At 37.8% G+C, this 24,232-nt stretch overlaps 1 pseudogene; it reads right to left on the bottom strand.

Moving 5' to 3' along the window:
- LOC129558965 (mitochondrial adenyl nucleotide antiporter SLC25A23 pseudogene) overlaps nucleotides 1-23,419 on the bottom strand; it is a 31,966-nt pseudogene extending 8,547 nt beyond the window's left edge.
- Nucleotides 23,420-24,232: the final 813 nt, after the last annotated feature.

Below are 24,232 nucleotides of genomic sequence, written 5' to 3'. Positions count from 1 at the left end.
ATATATAGTTACACTATAATTTTTTATTTATCTGACTTTCAAATTTAATCATGCTATATATATATATATATATATAGTTTATCACATATACAAAATTTTAACTTTAAAGTGATAAAATGTTTTTCAGAAGAGTCCCAGCAAACACCTTTTATTTGTTATAAGTCAGAAATGCTTTTGTCCTTGTTTAAATCAAACATTTAGGGAAATGGATTAAATTAAATAGTTTAGATCAGTCAAGACATGGAAGGTGATTATATTTGCAGTGACCCCTTGAGGGCAGATACTTGGAAAATTAGCACTCTCACATCAAGAAAAAAGAGGGTATGCAGGCACAAAGTGTCACTATATACAGTGCTTGAAGATAAATAAAACATGCTTTTTTTCTAGAAAAATTTTTTGGTAATAGTAAACAAAATTGCTTGGTCTTCAGATTGTCTACCTTGAGAACACAGAGGAAATCTCCCCTTGGCTTAACTCTAAGCTGAGTAGGATTCCTCATTTTTTTTTTTTTTTAAGTTTTCATTTATTTGTTTATTTTAAGAAATGCAGAGGTAGCAGTAGTTCTGCAACATTTTGCTTCTGGCAGAGTAAACTATCTCATGGTCAGTGAGAGTCCCATTTATTAGGCAATCTGAGGTATTCTCTGTTCCAGAAGGTGAACTCATTGCCAAGACAGCCCAAGGGCTTTGGACTAAATTCCAGCACTCTTGTTTTGCAGAAACTTAAAATCCATACTTGGCCACTATTCTGTGTCAAGAATTTTTTTTTTCTTCTTTTTCTTCCCAAATCAATGACAGATTTTATTAACATCAAATAAGAGTTATTGTAAATATTGCAGCTCTTAAAATATTGCAGTACTGAAGCCATTAGATATTGTTGCACTGTCAAAAGTGTTTCACTTAAAACAAATGAAACAAGTGGCTACTGGTCCTATCAATTTTTAATGAAGAATTAGAACTGTTTTAAGATTTATTATTATACTTTTGCTCTTTTCCCTCGTCTCACTTTCTAAAGGTGTTGTTGTTTGGTCACTAGGTCATGTCTGACCCCTTGTGACTCAAGGACTGCAGTATGCCAGGTTCCTCTGCCCTCCATTGTCTCCTGGAGTTTGCTCAAACTCTTGTCCTTTGAGTTGGTGATGGTATCTAACCATCTCATCCTCTGCTGCCCTGTTCTCCTTTTGCCTTCAATCTTTCCCACAGTCTTTTGCAATGAGTTGGCTGTTTGTATCAGGTGGCCAAAGTATTGAAACTTCAGCATTGGTTCTTCTAATGAACATTAAGTATTGATTTCCTTAATGATTGACTGATTTGATCTCCTTACTGTCCAAGGGACTTTCAGTCTTCTCTAGTTCAAGAGCATCAGTTCTTCAGTGCTTAGTCTTCTTTATGGTCCAGTTCTCACATCTGTATATGACTACTCGACAAACCACAGCTATGACTATTAAGGACATTTGTCAGCAAAGTGATGTCTAGGTTTGTCATAGCTTTCCTTCCAAGAAGCAAGTGTCTTTTATTTTCATGGCTGCAGTAACCATCTGCAGTGATTTTGGGGGCCCAAGAAACTAAAATCTGTTACTGCTTCCACATTTTCCCCATTTGCCATGAAGAGATGGAATCAGATGCCATGATCTTAGTTTTCTAAATCTGGAGTTGTAAGCCAGTTTTTTTTTTTACTTGCCTCTTTCACACTTCAGCAGGATCTTTAGTTCCTCTTCAATTTCTGCCACTGGAGTCATATCATCTGTATGTCTGATATTTTTTTTTATATTTCTGCCAGCAATCTTAATGCCAGTTTATGATTCATTCAGCCTGGCACTTCTTATGATGTACTCTACACACTAGTTAAATAAGCAGGGTGATAACATACAGTGTTGTCATTCTCCTTTCCCAATTTTGAATCATTCTGTTGTTTCATATCTGGCTCTAACTGTTGCTTCTTGACCTGCCTACAGGTTTCTCAGGAGACAGCTAAGGTGATATGGAAGTCCCATATGTTTAAGAATTTTCCAGTTTGTTGTGATCCACACAGTCAAAGGCTTTAGTGTAGTCAATGAAACAGAAGTAGATGTTTTCTGGAACTCCCTCTTGCTTTCTCCATGATCTAACAAATGTTGGCAGTTTGATCTCTAGTTCCTCTGCCTTTTCTAAAGCCAGCTTGTACATCTGGAAATTCTCAGTTTATGTAGTACTGAAGGTCTAGCTTGAAGGATTTCGAACATAATCTTACTAGCATGTGAAATGAGTGCAAATGTATGGTAGTTTGAGCATTCTTTGACATTGCCCTTTGGGACTGAAATGAAAACTGACCATTTCCAGTCCTGTGGCCACTGCTGCATTTTGCTGATGTATTGGCAGCATCATCTTTTAGGATTTTAAATAGCTCAGCTAGAACGCCATCATCTCCTCTAGTTTTGTTCACAGTAATGTTTCCTAAGACCCTCTTGACTTCATACTCTAGGATGTAGAGCTCTAGGTGAGTGACCACACCATTGTGGTTATCTGGTTCATTAAGATCTTTTTTGTATATTTCTTCTGTGTATTTTTGCTGCCTCTTCTTAATCTCTTCTTCTTTTAGGTCCTTACTGTTTCTGTCTGTTTCTTACCCTTGCATAAAATGTTCTCTTGATATTTCCAGTTTTCTTGAAAAGACCTCTAGTCTTTCCCATTCTATTTTCTTCCTCTATTTCTTCACATTGTTTAGTTAAGAACGTCTTTTTATCTCTCTTTGCTTTTCTCTGGAACTCTGCATTCAGTTGAGTATATCTTTCCTTTTCTCCCTTGCCTTCATTTTTCTTCTTTCCTCAGCTATTTGCAAAGCCTTCTCAAACAACCACGTTGCCTTCTTGCATTTCTTTTTCTTAGGGATGGTTTTGGTCACCACCTCCTGTACAATGTTATGAACTGCAGTCCATAGTTCTTCAGGCACCCTGTACCAGATCTAATCTAAGGGTATATAGGAGTTCTAAGGGTATATAGGAGGTAAACTAAAACTATAGACAATCTATTTTCATTCTTTTAATGTGGTTCTTCAATATACACTTGTCTTTAGTAAAATGAGGAATCCTGGATCCCTATAAAATTACTGTCCTATTGTCATTATTTCCATCTCTTAGTGGAGTGGGTGGACTTCTATTGTGACTTTCAATGCAGTGAATTTGAAACTCTTGTGGAAGTCACACTGTAATTTAATTTAATCATTCCCTTAAGTTCTTAGCACACTTTTCTTTCATGCTATAATATTTCATATTTGCATATGTTAAACACAAAAGGTTTTTTATTTTCTCTTGGCCAGCTTTCAGTTCAGTGTGCTTGCTCAGTTGTGTCTGACTCTTTGTGACCCCATGAACTGAGGCACGCCAGGCTTCCCTGTCCATAACCAACCCTCTGAACTTGCTGAAACTCATGTCTGTAGAGTTGGTGATGCCATCCAACCATCTCATCCTCTGTTGTCCCCTTCTCCTCCTGCTTTCAATCTTTCCCAGCATCAGGGTCTTTTCCAGTGAGTCAGTTCTTTGTGTGAGTTTAGTGAAATATAATTCACATACCATACAAGCATCCTTATAAATTGTAAAAATAAATTATTTTTAGTACATTCACAGAGTTGTTTAACTGTAACCACAACAAATTTTAGAACATTTTTATCACCCTCAAAACTAATCCACTAGGACCCATTAATTCATGTTCCATTTGTCTCCAGCAGCACAAGTCCCAGGCAATAGTTATTGTACTGTCTGTCTCTATAGATGATACTAGTCTGGACACTTCACATAATGAAATAATACAAGCTATGTTTTTTTGTGACTGGCTTTTTTCATGCAGGATAAAGTTTCAAGATTATTCAGTTGTATAATATGTTTCAATACTTCATTTCTTTTTAATGCCAAATAATATACCATTATATAGACAGGATTTGGTTCTTTTTAATGCATGCCTTTTCAAATTGATTTAATTATTCTTTGACTATGTGAATCACAACAAACTACAGAAAATTCTGAAAGAGATGGGAATATGAGACCACCTTATCTGCCTCCTGTGAAATCTGTATGCAGGTCAAGAAGCAACAGAACTGGACATGGAATAACGGACTGGTTCCAAATTGAGAAAAGAGTATGTCAAGGCTGTATATTGTCACCCTGCTTGTTTAACTTATATGCACTGTACATTTGCGAAATACCAGGCTGGATAAAGCACGAGCTGGAATCAAGATTGCCAGGAGAAATGTGAATAACCTCAGATATGCAGATGACACCACCCTTGTGGCAGAAAGTGAAGAAGAACTAAAGAGACTCTTGATGAAAGTGAAAGAGGAGAGTGAAAAAGTTGACTTAAAGCTCATCATTCAAAAAATGGCAAATAGATGGGGAAACAATGGAAACAGTGAAAGACTTTATTTTCTTGGGGTCTAAAATCACTGCAGATGGTGACTGCAGCCGTGAAATTAAAAGATGCTTGCTCCTTGGAAGAAAAGCTATGACCAACCTACACAGCATATTAAGAATGCATTTGAATCAGTTCTAATGAGGTGGATGATACCGGAGCCTATTGTACAGAGTGAAGTAAGTCAGAAAGAAAAACACCAATACAGTATATTAACACATATATATGGAAATTAGAAAGATGGTAACAATGACCCTATATGAGAGACAGCAAAAGAGACACAGATGTAAAGAACAGACTTTTGGACTCTGTAGGAGAAGGTGAGAGTGGGATGATTTGAAAGAATAGCATTGATACTTGTATATTACTATGTGAAACAGCTCTAAAGTCCAGGTTCCATGCATGAGACAGGGTGTTCAGGGCTGGTGCACTGGGATGACCCTGAGGGATAGGATGGGGAGGGAGGTGGAAGTTGGGTTCAGGATGGGGAACACATATACACACATGGCTGATTCATGTAAATGTATGGCAAAAAAAACACCACAATTTGTAAAGTAATTAGTCTCCAAAAAAAAAAAGCAGAGACATTCCTTTGGCAACAAAGTTCCGTCTAGTCAAAGCTATGGTTTTTCCAGTAGTCAGTATGTATGTGAGAGATGGACCATAAAGAAAGCTGAGTGCCAAATAATCGATGCTTTTGAACTGTGTTGTTGGAGAAGAATCTTGAGAGTCCCTTGACTGCAAGGAGTTCAAACCAACAAAGGAAATCAGTTCTGAATTTTCATTGGAAGGACTGATGCTGAAGCTGAAGCTCCAATACTTTGGCCACTCAATGGAAAGAACTGAGTCATTAGAAAAGACCCTGATGCTGGGAAAGATTGAAGGCAGGAGGAGAAGGAGATGACAGAGGATGAGATGATTGGATGGTATCACCAACTAGATAGACATGAGTATGAGAAAGCTCTGGAAGTTGGTGATATACTGGGAAGCCTGGTGTGCTGCAGTCTGTGGGGTTGCAAAGAGTCGAATGTGACTGAGCAAATTAACTGAACTGATTTTTTTAAAATAAATGATAAATGATTTTTATTGTAGTATAATTGACTTACAATGTTTTAGTTTCAGGTGTACAGTAAAGAGAATCAGTTACACACAAACACACATACACACACACACACATATATATATATATCTCCATTATCTTTAGATTATTTACATTCTTTTCTCATATACGCCATTACAGAGTATTGAATAGAGTTCTCTGTGCCATACAGTAGGTCCTTATTGGTTATCTATTTTATATATAGTGGTGTTCCAATCCCAAGCCCAGTCTCCCAATTTATCCCTCCCTCTATCCCCTGGTAACCATGTTTGTTTTCTACATCTATAACTCTGTTTCTACTTTGTATTTAAGTTTATTTGTACCCTTTTTTTTAATTCCACATATGAGTGATATCATATGATATTTATCTTTCTGTTTCTGATTTACTTCCCTTCATAATGGTTGTACCAGTTTACTTTATTTTGGGGGGCTCCAAAATCACTGTGGATGCTGATTGCAGCCATGAAATTAAAAGATGCTTACTCCTTGGAAGGAAAGTTATGACCAACCTAGATAGTGTATTAAAAAGCAGAGACATTACTTTGCCAACAAAGATCCGTCTAGTCAAGGCTATGGTTTTTCCAGTGGTCATGTATGGATGTGAGAGTTGGACTGTGAAGAAAGCTGATTGCCGAAGAATTGATGCTTTTGAACTGTGGTTCTGGAGAAGACTCTTGAGAGTCCCTTGGACTGCAAGGAGATCCAACCAGTCCATTCTAAAGGGGATCAATCCTGGGTGTTCATTGGAAGGACTGATGCTAAAGCTGAAACTGCAATACTTTGGCCACCCCATGCGACGTGTTGACTCACTGGAAAAGACTCTGATGCTGGAAAGGATTGGGGGCAGGAGGAGAAGGGGACGACAGAGAATGAGATGGCTAGATGGTATCACCAACTCAATGGAGATGAGTTTGAGTGAACTCCGGGAGTTGGTGATGGACAGGGAGGCCTGGCATGCTGTGATTCATGGGGTCGCAAAGAGTTGGACACGACTGAGTGACTGAACTGAACTGAACTGAACTGAAGAGTGTAGGAGGGTTCCTTTTTGGATGTATTATTTGTAGACTTTTTTTTCTTTTGATTCAAAAATCACCAATGTATATTTAAAGATTGGAAACCTTGAAATAATTTGTGCAATCTAGATTGACATCTATTCATCTTACATGTCCCACCTCAATTGAAAAAAATGAGACTGGAAAAAAAAAATGCCAGGAATAAGGAATGTATAGGTACAACATAATGGTATTAATCCTTTTCTCAATGAAATTATTGTCAGCCACTTTTTTCTATTACTTGCTATCTACTGATATATACCTATCAATATTTTTAACAGAATATACTTCACTGTCAAGTCCCAAAGATTTACTCTCACAGAAAATAGTTTATCAGTTTACTCATCTTTTGTAGCTATTCAGATTAATATATCCATAATGCCATATCCTTATAATAAATATACTTATTAAAGATGTATTCTTGAACAATGGTACTTCTATTGTTGAGAAAAATTCTGTAGAAATCAAGTAGTTAATTTTTATTTCCACTGTCATATATATGTATGATGTGTAGCTATATACCATTTTTTGTTTCTCTCCAAATATATAAATATATGTTTATATATTCTTACATGTATATCTCATAATTTTTGTATAATTTTAATATACCTTAATAGTCTAAACATACAGAAATGACATACATATACATATATTTACACAGACACACACATATATATGTATCAGTTTGTGTGTATGACTATATCTGAAATTATGTGAGAATACATGATTGATTAATTTTTCAGCATTTATTTCTTCTTTAAATGAATTGCTAGTAATTCACCAAAATACTAAAAATACGGCAAGAGTATCCTGACCCTCTCAGCATCTGTTTTGGGCCAAGACAGAAAGTAGAAGTTAAGAGATATATATGGTAAAATTACAGATTTTACTCTTAGGAATATTTTTTATTCTTAAATTGCAAACAGAATAGAAGAAAGGTGCAAAGGTATAAAAAGTCCAAACTCCAATACTTTGGCCACCTCATGCGAAGAGTTGACTCAGTGGAAAAGACCCTGATGCTGGGAGGGATTGGGGGCAGGAGGAGAAGGGGATGACAGAGAATGAGATGGCTGGATGGCATCATCGACTCAATGGACATGGGTTTGAGTGAACTCTGGGAGTTGGCGATGGACAGGGAGGGAGGCCTGGTGTGCTGTGATTCACAGGGTCGCAAAGAGTCAGACACGACTGAGCAACTGAAATGAACTGAACTGAACTGAAGGTATTTCAAAGAAACTCAAAGTAATCAGAATAGATATATGTAGATAAAATGCATACATACATAGACATAAATCTTAGAGCAGAGAATTTTCCAGAACTGAGGGACAAGAATCTCTGATAAAATATAACTTAAGAAATCAAGTAAAAAATATGCATAAGTGCATACATAGAAGCTTTCTAGTAAGAGCTGCTCAACTATAGTCCATGATATATTAAATGAGAATCCAGAGAAAATAAGCTAAAAATATGTATTAAATATATCTAAATACAAAAAAAATCTGAAATGACAAAGAAAGTTTTTCAATGCTACTGTAGTAGAGCATGATAATATTTACATCAAGTTTTAGAACAGAAAAACATATAAGCATTCCTTGATAAAGTATAAAATTATGGCATCAGGATTTAAACAACAAATTACTCATAGAAGTTAATCCTAGGGTAATACGATTATGGAGTAGTTCAAAAAGGACTTTAACTTCATTTGTAATACTCTCATTCATTAAAAACATTAGAAAATTATGAAAGTGTGAATTCTTGGTAGTTGTACATAGGAGTCCATCAATCTCTATCATGTTCTGTGTTTAAAATTTCATTAGGAACAAACTCTTAGAAAACATTTTATAGAGTTTGGGGTAGTCCTTCCAAATCATGGCATCTTAGATCAGTTACTTAATCTTTCTGTGGTCCTGGTTCCATACCTATAAAATAATCATACAAACTATACATATATAAAAAGAGCACTCTGAGGGTTATTGTGCTATAATGGATAGTAATAAACTTGTAATAAATATTAGAATCATCCTTCATAAGAATTAAGCTATTTGTTTTGCATGTGGCACGAGAGAAGCATAAATAACCAATTAGCTTGGAAGAAAAGCTATGACCAACCTAGACAGCATATTAAAAAGCAGACATATTACTTTGCCAACACAGGTCCATCTGGTCAAAGCTATGGTTTTTCCAGTAGTCTTATATGGATGTGAGTGATGGACCATAAGAAAGCTGAGCGTGGAAGAATTGATGCTTTTGAACTGTGGTGTTGGAGAAGACTCTTGAGAGTCCCTTGCACTGGAGACTTTGATCTCCTTGCAAGGAGATCAAACCAGTCAATCCTGAAGAAAATAGTCCTGAATATTCACTGGAAGGACTGATGCTGAAGCTGAAACTCCAGTACTTTGGCCACCTGATGCAAATTACAGACTCATTGGAAAAGACCCTGATGCTGGGAAAGATTGAAGCCAGGAGGAGAAGGGGATGACAGAGGATGAAATGGTTGGATGGCATCACTGACTGAATGGACATGAGTTTGAGAAATTTCAGGGAGTTGGTGACAGACAGGGAAGCCTGGCGTGCTGCAGTCCATGGGGTGGCAAAGAGTCAGACAAGACTGAGCAACTGAACTGACTAAGCATGTAGGAAACAAGACTTTACCTGAAAAATCAAATAAGGAATCAGATGAATGATGAAATTCTTACATAAATATATATTTTAAAAAATTGAGACAATAAGTTATTGCCAAAGTATAAGATGATACTTTGTATTTTAAATCCTAATCCTTAATATGAAGGCAATAGGAGTGGAGCTTTGGGAAGTTATTAGATCAGGAGGACAGAGTCCTCATGAAAAGAACTGTGTGTGTGTCAGTCACTCAGTCATGTCCCAGCTCTTTGTGACCCCATGGACTGGAGCCTGACAGGCTCCTCTGTGCGTGGAATTCTCCAGGTGAGAATACTGGAGTGGGTTGCCATTTCCTCCTCCAAGGGATCTTCCTGATCCAGGGATCGAAGGCGTGTCTCCTCATAGATGGCCAGGTTGATGCCTGCTTAGGGGATGATGCCCAGATTGTTGGGCAGGTAGCCATTGTAGAAGGCGCGGGGCCCTTCTTGCTCCAGGATCCTCTGCGCACAATCTAGCAGCATCTTATACTGGCCCATCCGGCAAAGGATCAGCCGCGTCTTCAGCACCTCCATGGGGGTAGACGATGGTTTGGTATGTGGCTCCAGCCAGGGAGCCAGCCACAAAGTGCTCCTGAAAGTGAAGTGTCTCCTGTTGCCCCTGAATGGTCCACTTGATCTGCTTATAGGCCATGAACAACTCAGGTGCAATCTTGAGCACGTTAATCCCGTTGCCACGCCACAGGGAGCACATACACCGCTCTTGGATCATGCTCCCTCTGGAGGCCCCCCAGGATGTTCAGCCATTTTGTCTTGGAGGCATGGATCTGCATGAAGATCTTGAGGCGGTCTAGAGGGTCTGTGTCTCTCCTGGACACGGCACCTGCCACCAGCTGCTTCCACCACATGCCAGTCAGCGTCTCCTGCTCCAAGAACTCATTCGGATGGGCAGGCCCTTGCCAATATCCAGGACCATGAAATGCTTCCAGAAATACAGCACATCTTCCATGTTCTCCAGCGAATGAAACAAGAAGTAGAAGGTGCAGATCCTGTTCTTGCAGGTAGAGGATGAACTCCAGGTCAAGGCCGCAATCTGGGTCAGCGTCACCCTCAGGGGAGATGCCCTGTTGGGCGCTGCAGTTCGGGTCACCCCCACCCAGCTGGCCCAGCCCAGGTGCGACTCACGGATGTCCACATGACCATACTTGTTACTGTCCAGCTCCTTGAAGAGGTGACCCCAGCGCTGACACCGCTAGGCATCGCCTGCCCCCAGCCCCACCCTGCATGGCACTCGCCCGCGGCAGGGAGGGGAGGCTGGCAGCCACGGCCTCAGAGGTGGCTTGACGGCTTCCCTCTCCCCTACCCCTCCCAGGGCCCCGCAGGCCTCCGCGCTGCCTGCCCAGGCTCTGGCTCTTGTAGGTGACTCCTACCAGTGCAGGAATGGGATTAATGAATTAGATCAGTTCAGTTCAGTTCAGTCACTCAGTCATGTCAAACTCTTCGCGACCCCATGGACCGCAGGATGCCAGGCCTCCCTGTCCATCACCAGCTCCCAGAGTCCACCCAAACCCATGTCCATTGAGTCGGTGATGCCACCCAATCATCTCATCCAATCAGTGACCTTATAATAGAGATCCAGACTTCCCAGTTTGCTCAGTGGTAAAGAATCCATCTGCCAAGTAGGAGACTCTGGTCGATTCCTGGATCAGGAAGATCACTTGGAGAAAGAAATGGCAACCCACTCCAGCATTCTTGCCTGGGAAATCCCATGGAGAGAAGAACCTAGTAATCTCCAGTCCATGGGGTTGCAAGAGTCAGACATGACTTAGCAGTCTAAACAACAATTCCCACAAGCCTCTCCTTCATGGTTCATATGGCCATTTCTCACTATGTTTTTCCTTAGTAGAAGGGTCAGTGGAGTCCTCTGGGTCTCTGTTATTGTTTAGTCTGCTATGTCATGTCTGACTCTTTTGTGACCCCATGGACTGTATAGCCTGCCAGGCTCCTCTGTCCATGGGATTCCCCAGGCAAGAATATTGTGGTGGAGTGGATTGCCATTTTCTTCTCCAGGTGATATCTCAGACCCAGGGATCGAATCTACTTCTTATGCATTGGCAGGCAGATTCTCTACCACTAAGCCCAAGGAGAGGCTTACTAGATATTGAATCTCCTGGCTCCTTCATCTTGGATTTCCCAGGCTCCAGATGTTTCTATTGTTAATAAGCCATCTAGTCTATGGTATTGTTATAATATCCTGAATGGACTAAAGCATTACTATGTAAACAAAATACCTCTATATTCCCTATTAATTTAAAATAAAACAAAAAACTTTTGTATTCTTCTATGGACTGAGCCTATGCATTCTTTTTTCTGGTGACATATGGAATGTGAAAATAAATAATATAGGATGCTTATCACATCTATTGTATTTATTTCATATATTGAAGTTTTTAATTTTGTTTTGTTTGAACAATTTTTCTCACTCGTTGGGTCTAATATTTCATGAGCGTAGTTTAGAACATGAAATTCTGCAGCATTTGTTCATTATGAACAAATGCCTACTTATGAATTCTTGTCTCAGAAGCTAATTTAATTGGTGAATTTCAACTACTATTGCTTATTTCACACTTCAGTAGGTAAAGATGCATTAATAATCGAAGTTTCAAACTGTAATTAACATTAGCTTTAGGCTCCTGACAATGAAATGATTACATTTTAATATATGGGTTGATAAAGTTAATCTAACATATGAATAAACAGCAAAAATAACTTACATTTACTCTTTCTCTGCAAATTGATACATGTATTTGCATGTTATAAGGCATGGAAAATAAGTTAATGTCGAAGAAAAAGTTACAGGCTGTCAATACAATTCGTGAATGTAATCAATTCAGTGTACGACAATGAATTTGAAATATTTCAAAAAAACCTTATTTTTCTTGAAAAAAATTAAAAGATACTTTCACCTGGCTTGATTTTCTTTCACAGTTATACAAGTTTATATCTTATTTACTCTGTTCTTAACTGAATTGATTACTTTTTCAGTCATTTCAGTCCAGTTCAGTTGCTTAGTCATGTCTGACTCTCTGCGACCCCATGAATCACAGCACGCCAGGCCTCCCTGTCCATCACCAACTCCCGGAGTTCATTCAAACTCATGTCCATAGAGTTGGTGATGCCATCCAGCCATCTCATTCTCTGTCATCCCCTTCTCCTCCCGCCCTCAACCTTTCCCAGCATCAGAGTCTTTTCCAGTGAATCAACTAGTCGCATGAGGTGGCCAAAATATTGGAGTTTCAGCTTTAGCATCAGTCCCTCCAATGAACACCCAAGATTGATCTCCTCTAGAATAGACTGGTTGGATCTCCTTGCAGTATAAGGGACTCTCAAGAGTCTTCTCCAGCACCACAGTTCAAAAGCATCAATTCTTCGGTGGTCAGCCTTCTTCACAGTCCAACTCTCACATCCATACATGACCACGGGAAAAACCATAGCCTTGACTAGACGGACCTTTGTTGGCAAAGTAATGTCTCTGCTTTTTAATATACTGTCTAGGTTGGTTATAACTTTTCTTCCAAGGAGTAAGCGTCTTTTAATTTCATGGCTGCAATCACCATCTGCAGTGATTTTGGAGCCCCAAAAAATAAAATCTGACACTGTTTCCACTGTTTCTCCATCTATTTCCCATGAAGTGATGGGACCAGATGCCATGATCTTCGTTTTCTGAATGTTGAGCTTCAAGCCAACCCTTTCACTCTCCTCTTTCACTTTCATCAAGAGGCTTTTGAGTTCCTCTTCACTTTCTGCCATAAGGGTGGTGTCATCTGCATATCTGAGTTTATTGATATTTCTCCCGGCAATCTTGATTCCAGCTTGTGCTTCTTCCAGCCCAGCATTCCTCATGATGTACTCTGCATATAAGTTAAATAAACAAGGTGACAATATACAGCCTTGACGTACTCCTTTTCCTACTTGGAACCAGTCTGTTGTTCCATGTCCAGTTCTAACTGTTGCTTCCTGACCTGCGTACAGGTTTCTCAAGAGGCAGGTCAGGTGGTCTGGGATTCCCATCTCTTTCAGAATTTTCCAGTTTATTGTGATCCACACAGTCAAAGGCTTTGGCATAGTCAATGAAGCAGAAATAGATGGTTTTCTGGAACTCTCTCGCTTTCTCCATGATCCAGCGGATGTTGGCAATTTGATCTCTGGTGCCTCTGCCTTTTCTAAAACCTGCTTGAACATCTGGGAGTTCATGGTTCACATATTGCTGAAGCCTTTTAAAGCTCCCTAAATGATGAATTTGTATGCTCACATCTTGTTCTTAATAGAATACCATATTGTCTGAATGCATTTTCCTGGTGTTATATTGTGGTGCTGTAAAGAACACACCTCCACTGTAGGAGATGTAAACAGACTTGAGTTCGACCCATGGGTCAGGAATATCCCTTGGAGAAGGGCACAGAAACCCACTTGAGTAATTTTGCCTGGACAATCCCCTGGACAGAGGAGCTTGGCAGCTCCAGGACATAGGCTCTCAAAGAGTCAGACACGGCTAAAGAGTCGGTCAAGACTGAGCCACTGAACTGAACTGAACTGTATTACCTTTATGTTGAAAAAAATTGTATTCATGATATAGTATCAATCGAATGAGGAAAATAATTTTCTTGAATAGTATTTTGTGGAATTTTCCATAATATTTAAAGAACTATTAGTATTTAGAATGGCATAAAATATAAATAATTGAGGTTGCTAAGTGTGATACTTTAGAATCTCCTAATACTTCACAGCTTCAGGTGCGCAAGAACAGAAAAACAGACTAACTGCTTTCCAGATAGGATTCATTGCTCAGAACTGTAGAACACATCAGTTCTTTTGACATATCCAAATGTGTGCAGCTTATAGTTATTAAAAAGACTAGGCTGGCCTTTGAAACAAACTCAAAGAAATAGACTGAATTAGCTAAACATATGGGTTAAATTCCTTTATTGATCTCAGATGTCAGACTACAGAGCTAAGAAAAGAGGCTTTTTTTATTTCCCATACCAAATTGTACTCATTATGAAAACAAATTCAGAGTTACCTACAGATTTTGAAATCTATATTCTTTGCCCTCTGGTCATGGCTAGAATTCTATATCAAATTGAGACTTAAAGAAGAAACTCATCAGACACCTAATAGTCATCAGAAACTTGATGGCTACTTGAGCAAAGGTAGTTTTGTGTCCATGTTCAGTTGGGTCTGACTCTTTGTGACCTGATGGACTATAGCCCACAAGGCTCCTCTATCTATGGAACTTTCCAGGCAAGAAAGGTAATTTTATTTAATCCTAATAATAAACTTGTAAAATAATACCTTATATTTCAAAAAAAACACTAAATTTCTGAAAAGTTAAGTGATTTGCCTCCATGACAGAAAAGGAATCTGAAGGCATTTTCTAATTTTAAGTCATGTTAAAGAAATTATACATGGTATATAAAGATATCTATAGTGCTATATGCCCAGTACTTTTCTAAATGCATTATATGGATCTTTCAAATGAGGACTCCAAATTCTGAAGAAGTTAAACAACTTACACATTTCTGACAATTGGTAAAGAGATGGAGATCTTGAGTATTTGACTTCAGGCTTGTGTTGTTCCTGACTACACATTCCTACCTTCTACCATTTGGAACAGGTACACGTATCATTTTTATTTAAATATATAATTATTATTTGGGATTTCCCTGGTGGCTCAGAAGGTAAAGAAACTGCCTTCAATGCAAGAGAATGGGGTTCAATCTCTGAATTGGGAAGATCCCCTGAAGGAGGAAATAGCTACCCACTCCAGTGTTCTTGACTGGAGAATTCCATGGTCAGAGGAGCCTTGTGGGCTATAGTCCATCAGGTCACAAAGAGTCAGACGCAACTAAGCGACTAACACACACACACATGATCATTATTATCTAACGTCATGAGTGAGAGAATAATGAGTCACTGTTCTTCATCCCAAAATGACATTGAATGTGCACTAGAACTAAGATGGTTTCCTTCTTTTATTACTTTTTGCATTATTCTAGTTATGTTGATTGCATAATATCCATGTCCCAGTATTATACTCTTTCAGATTTATGTTAAGTATCAGATTGATCTCTTTTGTTCACTTTTAAGATAATCTCACCAGATGGCATTAAGAATACATTAATTAAATTAGGAGTTATAATAAAGATATACAATATTTTTTATCCCCAGGACGGCTTAATATTTCATTCCCTTTCTTGTATTTGTGTTCAATAATTCCAAATGTCATGAATAATTACATGCCGTTATTTAAAAAAATACTCTGTTGAGATAGAAAATCTACCAGATGCTATTATAATCACTGTTTCTTGCAGTTTAAATTTTAGGCAATTGTTTGGAGACAAATTAAAACAAAATGGACATTTGTTTTATTGAAAGTACTTGTTATGTGTTATATTTGTATTCAGATATCTAGCATTATGTGCCAACTGTTTTTCTTCAATCTTCATACATGGTAACTAGCAATAATTTTAAATGAAATCAATCTTGGTTGTTAGTCTCAATGACTAACCAGAAACGTATGAAATATCTGATGAGATTGTGGCTTGAAAATGCCATCGTCCTGTCATATAAAGATATTCTTTAACAGAGGAAATAATATATTAATTTCACAAACAAAACAACCAGAGTAACTCATCATGTGACATCCCTACTTTAATCTTTCTTACTTGGGTTTTGAGATTGCCATAATGACTGAGTTGCCAAGTACTAATTCTCCAACCTCGCTCCAGAGATTCTTATACTCCATAAGGATAGCAGTTGGCCGAAGAGCAGAAGCATCAGGCCAGGGAGCAGCTCACCACAGAGTGCATGGCCAAGATGCCACAGATGATTGAGAATCATCAGGCTCACCTGCAGATGGTGTTAAAAAATGAAACCTCACAGGCCTCACTTCCAGAGAATCTGAATTAGTAGGAACCATAATTTTCAACAAGCATCCCCTTTTACTGTTCCCAGTGCTTTTTCTAATGCAGGTAATGCACAGCTCTTGCTCTGAGAAATAACATATAGGGTCATGAGGCAAGCAATGCATCAGAATTACACAGGGAATGATTTGAACGTTTGCATGTCCAAGTATATAAATACCTTCATAGAATTCCACAGCAGATTTTTGCAGATTATCTCTGAATGAGAAGCACTGATCCACAAGACTGAAGTTACTCATGACTATTATTAGAGACACAAACCTTCATCCATTTCTTCTCCCTCCTCCTCTCTTTCCACTCTTTTTCTTTTTTTTTTTAAGGATTATCTTGTTTAACAGTGTTGCTGTTTTTGGTTTGTTTTGTTTCTTCCGGAGGCTCTGAAGAATACAAAAACATCCTCGTGTTTATATAAACAGTGATTGATGACAGGATTTCAAATGCCATTTTTTTTTAATTTGGCGCAATACTTATAGAAGACAAGTGGTCTTTGTCATTAATTCAGAGACTATCAGCACAGTATTAATATTCTTGATAGTTGATACATAGAATTAATTTTTCAGGCAGCAAAGATTATAACAAAATTATAAATCCAATCTCTAACTCCGACCTTCTCCACCACAATATGAATGGAAAAGGGCACCTGTTCTCATTATGATCTTTAGACTGTCATCATCAGGGCTAATTCTAATGTTACACTATGGATGATGAGTAGTTGAAATCCAATTTGAATGCATAATACCACATTTAATTTACAGTACCACCTGTCAATAAGAAATAGACTGAGGCATATCTTCTGAGATATCCATAGGGAATATTCAATTATAATTAACCTTCCTATTTTTGTTAAATCTTTGTCCTGAAATGGATTGTTTGTGCCATTTCTTATTCTTATAACAATCTGTCACTAAAGAGAATTTGAATTTTAATCTAATATTCTCTGAGAAATACAATAGAGGATGTTTCTTTTAATCTCCTCAGTACCACTATCACTTGTCTATTTAATTTCTTTTCCATAGGTTAATTATGACTAAGGTTGTGATCTTTGTGCAGGTGTAGATTTCTTTGGCAGACTGGAAAATTATTTTCAGCAAATCATATTGAGTACAATGTATGGCAAATGGGACATTTCATTTTTCTACTTTAATATTAGTAAGAAGAAAAAGAATAATTTTAGTTCAAATGATGCAATTGAGAGCATATGAATGCATGCTTTCCTGTGGATAACTTTATAAAACTAGTTTTAAGCAATAATTAACTGCTATATATAACCTCAAAACCATTAAAATAATACATATATATATATATAACCTGTAAACAATATAAAATTAAGAAAATAGGTTTTATATAAACTTAGGCACTAGATTTAGGAGTGTATCTTTTATTGTGTCAACTTATTGACAAATGGCATCATGGACTTGATGGACATGAGTTTGAGCAATCTCCAGGAGTTGGTGATGGACAGGGAAGCACGGCATGCTGCAGTCCATGGGGTCACAAAGAGTTGGACACAACTGAGCAAGAGACTGACAACTGAAATGTTTGCTTATTTTTTTTCTTTCTCTTTTTCATCATAACTGGCAAACTTAAAGAGACTATAGCCCTCTCTTATCCTGAATGTTTTAGAGATACCATAAGTCTATCTTGGCTTTTTACTCATGCGGGAACAAGAGTTAAAAGAGCAGAGGCCTTGCTTACATCTCAAGAGGCCTTCTCTTCATAAGTGCAATGTAGGTTGTGGTGTCAACCAACTGTTTGGCAGGCAGGAGGCTGGGTTTTGCAGGCAGTCAGGTTTCACAGACACAGACATTCCCTTTCTCTGGAACTTATGCCCTTGAGCAAGCTAGCAGGTATTTCTGAGGCTTAGTTGTGCTGATTTCTTAAAAGTAGAATAGGGCTAATAATCCTGAGTTTGAGCAAGCTCTGGGAGATGGTAAAGGACTGGGACGCCTGGCATCCTGCAGTCCATGGGGTCACAAAGAGTGAGACATGACTGAGTGACTGAATAACAACAATAATAATACCAAGCACAGAGAACAGTGTACGGTTTACATGTGATTATGGATCTGGTACCAAAGAAGCACTCAAAACAGGCAGCTAATATTTTGCTTCTGTCTTACAAATATTTTAATTCTAAATTTGTAAAATGATTGCAGTAGATCTTTTAAGTGTTATTGAAGGGAAATAAACAGAACTAAACAGTAGATCACAACAAACTGTGGAAAATTCTTAGAGATGGGAATACTAGAACACCTGACCTTCCTCTTGAGAAATTTGTATGTAGGTCAGGAAGCAACAGTTAAAACTGGACATAGAGCAACAGACTGGTTCCAAATTGGGAAAGGAGTATATCAAGGCTGTATATTGTCACGATTCTTAACTTACATGCAGAGTACATCATGAGGAACGCTGGGCTTCTTGAAGCACAGGATGGAATCAAGATTGCAGGGAGAAATATCAATAACCTCAGATATGCAGATGACACCATGCTCATGGCAGAACGCAAAGAACTAAAGAGCCTCTTGATGAAAGTGAAAGAGGAGAGTGAAAAAGTTGGCTTAAAACTCAACATTCAGAAAACTAAGATAATAGCATCTTCTCCCATCACTTCACGGTGAATAGATGAGGAAAAAATGACAGACTTTATTTTGGGGGGCTCCAAAATCAATGCAGATGGTGACTGCAGCCATGAAATTAAAAGACACTTGTTCCTTGGAAGAAAAGTTATGACCAAATTAGACAGCATATTAAAAAGCAGAGGCATTATTTTGCCAACAAAGGTCCATCTAATCAAAGCTATGGTTTTTCCAGTAGTCATGAATGGATGTGAGAGTTGGACTATAAAAAAGCTGCTGCTGCTGCTGCTGCCAAGTCGCTTCAGATGTGTCCAACTCTGCGCAACACTATGGACAGCAGCCTGCCAGGCTCCTCTGTCCATAGGATTCTCAAGGCAAGAATACTGGAGTGGGTTGTCATTTCCTTCTCCAAAAGAAAACTGAGCACTGAAGAATTGATGCTTTTGAACTGCGGTGTTGGAGGAGACTCTTGAGAGTCCCTTGGACTGCAAAGAGATCCAACCAGTCCATCCTAAAGGAAATCAGTCCTGAATATTCATTGGAAGGACTGATGCTGAAGCTGAAGCTCCAATACTTTGGCCACCTGATGCAAAGTAGTGACTCGTTGGAAAAGACCCTGATGCTGGGAAAGATTGAAGGCAGGAGGAGAAGGGGATGACAGAGGATGAGATGGCTGGATGGCATCACCAACTCAGTAGACTTGAGTTTGAGTAAGCTCCAGAGTTGGTGATGGACAGGGAGGCCTGGCATGCTGCAGTCCATGTGGTCTCAAAGAGTCGGACATGACTGAGCGACTGAACTGACTGACTGAAGGGAAATGAGAAAGAGAAGTTGAAATTTTTTCCTCTTCTGATTTTTGCTGCTGCTGCTGCTAAGTCACTTCAGTCGTGTCCGACTCTGTGTGACCCCATAGACAGAAGCCCAACAGGCTCCCCCGTCCCTGGGATTCTCCAGGCAAGAACACTGGAGTGGGTTACCATTTCCTTCTCCAATGTGTGAAAGTGAAAAGTGAAAGTGAAGTCGCTCAGTAGAGTCCGACCCTTAGCGACCCCATGGACTGCAGCCCACCAGGCTCCTCCATCCATGGGATTCTCCAGGCAAGAGTACTGGAGTGGCTTGCCATTTAGTGAGACATATATATTCTTTTTAAATTTTTTAAAATTCTCATTAAATCCACAAACTTAAAGAGAGAAAGTCTAGGTTAAACCAGAGTAAGAGAAAATAATTCAGATACTGGATCAACCTAAATCTATTCAGGAAGTTCAATATTGACCACCAAAAAAACCTGGTGCTATTTATGTATTTAAAAATAAAACAAGTTATTTAAAAAATAATCACTAAAACAGCACCTAGAACAGTAAACTACCGACCAAGGTCAGCTTGAGGTGATTAATTTTAAATATACTTTTGATAAGGTGAGTCTTCAAAATGCAAATTTAATTCTGTTTAGGGAAAAATATGCCTAACTATAAACAATGACATAACTGATGATATCTATTTTCTCCTCAAAAGGAAATGGAGTATCATTATGCTTTTATAGTTATTTGCTTTGAATGTGGACTTATTCAAAGAATTTGAATGATGCAATACTTTTTAGAAAGGCATACATACACATATACATGACATATGATATTCAAATGACAAAGTCTGTCAGGTAAAAGTGTAAGTTTTGTAACACTCAAAAGAGACAGTAGCAGAGTATGTGGTTTCAGTGTTCTTGGCATCAGCTACCTTGGGTTGCCTGCTGGCTCTGCTTCTTACAGAGGTTATTCCCTGTGCCTTAGTGTTATGTCCTATACAATGTGAAAAAAAATACTTCTTTATTCATAGGTTTGTTATGAGTTCTTATTTGTAAAGCATTTAAAGCAACAACTGGTTCATTTGATCCCTGGGTTGGGATGATCCCCTGGAAAAAGGAAAGGTTGCCCACTTTAGTATTCTGGCCTGGAGAAATCCATGGACTATGTAGTCCATGGGGTCACAAAGAGTTGGACACAAGTGAACAACTTCCACTTTCACTTTCAACTATTACATAAAATAAATATACTTACCTTTATAGTGTATTTTCTTTCAACTGAAACAAAATGATCTTTCCTCCCATGATACACACCTATCTCTTGCTACTCAAAGTACAAAAATCATCATTTGACCTATTATTTCAAGAAATAGCAAATTATCATTTAGGACTCTATATGTAATTTCTCTTTTAATCTTCATGGAAATTCTATAAGGTGTGTACTCTTATCCTCATTTTACAGATAAAGAATGAGTGACTGATGGTACGATGTTTTGTTTCAAACATTGCCTTGTAATCATGGTTAGACATGGTATCATCTTGTGCCCTATAGTCATGTTATTATAAGTACGGGTAAATTTCTACCCCTAGGCCAGCATAATCTTGAGGATTATGTTCATGAAAGGGAACTTCAATTCCATAGAAATTAATTTACCTGATGTATCTCCTACAATGGCAGGTATAACCTCATCCCACTTCAACAGCTGTGGTGGCCACACAGGATCTTTTTCAGTGTTCTTATTCCCCTGGTAGCTCAAACTACAATTTCCACATTATATTAATATAAGAGGTGTGAAATATAAGACAGTTTATATGTTAGATGTGTATATTAAATCAATAAAAGTCACACATATCAACCTTCTGCCAATAACAGTCAAAGAAGATAAAAATGAAAGATGCCTTCTGTTTACTGGAATCTTTTTCAATTACTTGTTAGAACTTGAATTTGATTGTTTTTTTTTTTCCCTTGGGAAGAGGTTTGAAGTTTTCCTTTTGCATCATTGTACAGTGAATTTCCGTCACATACTTTAACCTTCCTTCTTCAATCAGAGTGCTTCTTTAAGGAAACATGTGATTTTTCATTTTGAGAAGCTAATTTATTTAACAGTATTAGCTATAGATAACCAGTGATAGAGACAAACTTCACATGGAAGGAAGCAGACCCTTCTGTTCGCAAGGTGATTCGTATTTATTGAAGGTAACCCATTTCTATCTATATTCACTTTTCTTAAATCTGCCTGCCACCCAGCAAAAAAAGACTAAACCTGAGTTGAAATGTATTTTAATACTTACTACATAGCATGTGATATGCATTTAAAGAATTAATGATTGAGAATAATGAAGGCTATAATAACAAATGGAAATTAAGCTTCATAAGAGTTGAGTGTTGTAAGTACTAGTGACTTCATTTTCAGGGATTTAATTTTTTTATGGTAATATTGGATGAATGCAGTATTTATGAAGGATAACACTTGGAAACAGAAACTGTATATCTATTTAAACAAGTTTACACAGTTTATATGAAGATCTTACCTTTTTGAGATTTATAGAATTTATCTGTAATCTGGTTCTAAAGACTGTCTGTCTTTATGTTACTTTTCATACAGTTCATCTTTGCCTGTGAACATAGATAAAACTTTAACTTTTAAATATTCAGTAATTTTAAATAAATGTATCTATATCGGATAAGTTTCTAAATGAATCTCTTTAAATATATTATTTAAAAAATTGATTTTGTGATCTTTTCCTACAATTCAATGGAAGTTCCAAACTAATATTTGATATAGAATATACCACATAATTTATAAAGTTCTAAAACTGGGAAATCAAAAGGAATGATACTGGACTATTGTATGTTAATTGTGAGAAGAAATTACTTCCAGTACTATAGAATTCAACATCTTCCTAGTAACCTTGTCAATACTAATTCTGGGTAAAAGTTGATCACAGACAGAACCATACAATTCACAGGAAGCTTTCCCATAAATTGAATCAATTCATCAGATCAGTATCATGATGAACAATAGGACAATTCTATTAGAGGGGTATACATAGACTCATATTATTTTAAACCTAATATGACATTTTGTATACAAAATAGAATGTTAATTCTTAGGTGCCAACTTATCAAGACTGTCTCCCAACCTTTTCATTTTAGAAAATGATATCAGTACTTGCATTTTTGCTTTGGGCAAAAATAAAGATTATCTTTGATTTCGCTCACCCTCACACTGTCACTGTGCTCTACAGATTCTACTTTAAAATATATGCTAGTGTTACTACTTCTCACCACATCCACAGTGATGCTAGTTGAGCCCACCATCATCTCTTGCAAGGCAGAATCACAATAACACCCAAGCTCAACTTTCTATTTTTAATCTCATCTCCTTACATCTTATCCCATGGAACAACTAGAATGATCCTTAAAATAATGAAAACAAATTATATTCCTTCCCTACTCAAAACCTACCTTTGTAGATCTCTCTTGTAGTTAAAAGATAGATTCCTTATCATAGCCTACATTATATAAGTTCTCCTAGATCTCTGGATACATTTTACCTTGCTTTTCACACTATGTCCATATTTTTAAGCTATTTATTTCTATCTCAGGGCTTCTGTACTTAGAGTTCCAGCCTACCCGGAATGTTCTTCCCATCATCTTTTCATAACTTACTTCTTCAATACATTCAAGTCTCTGTTTATCTCTGGAAAAGCACTTTCTTTGCCTATCATTTCCAAAGGTATGCTGGTAAATTGACTCTTCAAGAAGGGGTGGGAGTTCTGATTATAGCCATCACCAATTTCCTTGATTTCAAGCTGGACAGATGACTTAAAAACCTACTTGCCAACGTCCTGAATATTTCACAATAAACTTTCTTGAACCAGTATAAGCTACATCTGAAATAGCCAACTGCTTTACCATTCTCGTCTAATTCTCTATCCTCTACCTTATTTTATCTTTTTGTACTGCCTAAAATTATGAGCTTGATTGCCTGTTTGCTGTTTCTCCTTAAGAATATAAGTAAGGAACCTGTCTGTCTTACTCACTATGATATCGTTAACGTTCAGAATAATCCCCAGAACATGGTAGACAGCCTATAATCATTTGATGGACAAATTTATAAATAAGTGGGTCAAGCCTAACTGCTATCCTCAGTGCCCCTCAAGAAAGCTGGAGTCTAGAGCTCATACCTTTGAATTCTTCCCTGCAATGTTTCCTTTTTGTCCTCTCCAAATGAGAGGTAATGTAGGAAAAAGATAAACTATGTTTTAAGAAGGCCAAAGAGGGAAGGACATTCTAAATTCTTTACCTAGAGCTACTCATTGGAAAAGAGTCTGATGCTAGGAGGGATTGGGGGTAGGAGGAGACGGGGACGGCAGAGAATGAGATGGCTGGATGGCATCACAGACTCGATGGACATGAGTTTGAGTGAACTCCGGGAGTTGGTGATGGACAGGGAGGCCTGGCATGCTGTGGTTCATGGGGTCGCAAAGAGTCGGACACGACTAATCGACTGAACTGAACTGAACTGAACTGACTGAAGTAAGGTTAAGTGAAAGCTCCTTGTTATCAAGATAAAATCAACCCAACTTAAAAACATATATTTACATGTGGTTAATTGATATAATATCCTGATGTTCAGATTTGTGTGATATAGTCCAGTTTTCCTTACTTAAATTCGACCAAGAGTTCACACTTGCTCACTAAAAATCTGACGATGATTAGTTTATTATC

Source organism: Moschus berezovskii, chromosome 8 (assembly GCF_049115385.1).
Source record: "Moschus berezovskii isolate FMDL1 chromosome 8, NW_MosBer_1.0, whole genome shotgun sequence".
Lineage (NCBI taxonomy): Eukaryota > Metazoa > Chordata > Mammalia > Artiodactyla > Moschidae > Moschus > Moschus berezovskii.
This window is presented reverse-complemented; position numbering and strand designations above follow the sequence as displayed.